The sequence below is a fragment of the Rhinolophus ferrumequinum genome, chromosome 11, assembly GCF_004115265.2.
Source record: "Rhinolophus ferrumequinum isolate MPI-CBG mRhiFer1 chromosome 11, mRhiFer1_v1.p, whole genome shotgun sequence".
NCBI lineage: Eukaryota > Metazoa > Chordata > Mammalia > Chiroptera > Rhinolophidae > Rhinolophus > Rhinolophus ferrumequinum.
The window spans coordinates 64,499,136-64,502,207 of NC_046294.1; positions in this window are offsets into that span (position 1 = coordinate 64,499,136).

A 3,072-nucleotide genomic window follows, 5' to 3' on the forward strand; every position below is an offset into this window, starting at 1 on the left:
GCTCCTGCTAAGAGAACTCTCAAGGGAATATCATTGCTGACACTTAATTGCATGTCTCAGACTGGACCGGGATCTCCCCAAGTTCCTGTCTCATCAGACCTCCTCAAGGCACCTCACATGCACTGAATCCAAATTATATCCATCGCGCCTCTCCACCAGCTGCCCAAGCCAGGGAAATAAAACTTATCAACAGAAAAAGGTAATAGTAAAAAAGTTAGTGGAAGACCTCTAGGTTTAAAGCAAAAGTAATTTTTCTGTCACTTGGTTGGGGAGAGAACTCCACCCCAAGACTTAAACTATTCGTCTCGCCTTTTCATTTTGCAAATTTCGAACTTACAGAAAACTTGCAAAATCAGAACAGTGAAGCCTCATCTAGCCTTCACTGGGATTCACCAATTGCTACTACTTCGCCACACTTGCTTTATGTCTCTCCACATGTAACTATATTATTGTTGTTATTGATAAATCATTGGAGAGCAAGTTGCAGACATCATGACCATCTACTCCTAAATACCATCTATCTTTGAAGAAACAGAAAGTCTTTTAGGTGGATCAATGATCATTTAGAAAATGAAATGACGATATAACACTATTATGTAATATGTAGTTCATATGCAAATTTTACCAGTTGTATCCCTAATATCCTTTACAGTAACCTGGTTGTTTGGGGTTTGTTTTTTTTTTTTCCTCCTAATGAGCCCCAATAGAGACTCATGCTTTGCATTTAGTTGTCATGGCTCTTTAATGTCCTTTAATCTAGAAAGTGTCCCTAGCATACCTTTGTCTGTTCTGTCATTGATATTTTTGAAAGCACAGACCAGCTGCTTTGTGGCTTGTCCTTGAATTTGAAGTAAGTTATGATCAACATGGCGCTCTTTCAGAGAGATGAGAAGGGTGAGGTGGGTCGGTGAACAGCCTCTTCTCCAGCCTACACATGAAGAAAGGCTGTGACAATTTCTCTGTGTCCCCAAAGCTGTGCCATGAAAATGCATTTCAGCTTTCTTACCCAGCCTGTCACTTTTAAGAGAGGACTTTACGCCCTTGCGTTGCAGTAGGGCTGGTCGCTGCCTGAGTAAAGGGGGATTTTAAGGATGGAGGGACTTCCTTCTTCATCAAGGAGCCTGCACTATGAGTGTTGTCACCAGCCTGAAGCTGAGAACCAAAGCGGGCATCGGTGTCCTCTCCAATCCTGGTACTACCTGGATTTCCCTCACAGTGGCAGTAGAGCCTTAATTAGCAAAAGCTTATCACCTGGCTTCGTGGAAAAGGGCACTGCAGTGGCACTGCTTAGCTAGGAGGCAGCATCCAGCTTGGGCCCTTTGCATGTAGTGCAATGAGGACTGCAGTCATTCATCCACTCATTCACTCACTCATTTATTCACTCATTCACTCATTCATTCATTTAGTATTTCATTTTTTTCCCACTTAACAGCTGTGCATCGAAAGCCTATTATTTGTAGAAGTTCTGCAAGAGTTGCTGGGGATGCAAAGATTTAAACATCTTTTTACATCATGCTCCAAGACCTCCAGAAGCTCAACGCTAAGTGAGAGATTGAAAATAATGAATACCGTGTAACCTTGTAAGAGCGTAACATAGTAGTTGTGGAAACGAAATGTTGTGCGACACAGGACAGAATCCTTCAGATCTTGGCTTAAATGTGGCTTCTGTAGGGATGCCTTCCCTAGCCCCTAGACTAGGTAAGTTACCCCTGTTCTCTGGAGTCTAAGATCCCTGTACTTTTACTGTAACACTCAGCACACTGCATTGCTATTCTTTGTTTTATTGTTTATCCTGATATTTATAACAAGCTACTCAAAGACAGGGACCATCTGTCTTGTTTCTTCCTAAATCCTTAATCATAAAGCCAGGCTCACAGTAGGTGCTCAAGAAATGCTTATTGAGTGAAGACTAACCCAAGTACAATTGTTCCATGACACCTCAAATGGAAGACACATCGTATGTCTTTATATTTCTAAATCAAATCAAATCTCAGCTTACCAAGATTAGCAAAAGTCCAATATTCTTTCATTACTCTTTACCTGTCCTTCCGCGTCCTATGGGTCATACCCATCCCAGTGTTATGAGGGTTACGCAGTTGCAGGAAATGGAGGTCTAAGGCCTCTGGTCCTTACCCCTGCCTTTTGCGTGCTCCACTGTGGCTGTTGAGTTCTTTCGTCATCAGTTGGGCTTGCTGCTCTGGGTAGGTTATAGCTAAACGTTTCACAGCCATGTCACTCTGACCTCTGCCAGCAGCATCCCTCATTTAAGTCCCGCCTGTCTTGAGTACTGCTTACATGTCCTACACAGGTGCAAGGTGAGGCCCAGAACACAGAGAAACCGCCCCCTTCCCAGCCCCGGAGAAGTCATTTCCAGGGCTGGGCCACGCCACACTCTCCCTCCCCTCCTTCCTCAGATAACATCCAAAGCACCTCTGGGACTGTCCTTGCTATCTACTTTCCAAATACTGATTAATGTACAGCTTCAAAAAGACAAGATACCAATTAATTCTCAATAATGCTCCCTGTGTATGAATTCATTCCATGAATAAATGTGTATTTTTGTGCAACAATCTTTTATGAGGACAGTTCACATTTCTGTCTTAAGGTCCCTGAACTTCTGTAAGTCAATGTTACTTCTGGGCTGGTAACTTCCTTGGACCTCAGAAAAGAATACCTACTTTCTCACGAGGATTGAGGGACATGTCTTTGAATGCACTTTGGGAACTAAAAGTGCTTCACAAATGTAAAATATTATTGCCATTAACTAATGATTTTTGTATTTTACAGTCAGAGGAAAGATGGCATGATAAATGACCTCTTTGGGGTCCTTTCCAATTCTCCCATGATAATTTTTTTTGGCTAACAACTGTCCTTTGGTATCCATTATTCTAAAATGATCTGTCCTCCCCTGCAAAAAAACAAAAACAAAAAACAAAACAAAACAAAACAACACATCAGTGTTGATTTCTTTTTCTTTCTTTCTTGGTGGCTTCTAATTCAAACCTGAGACTCTGAGGTGCTCAAACTGAAACCACTTGTGAGAGGAATAGACAAAGGGACTTCATGGGTCTC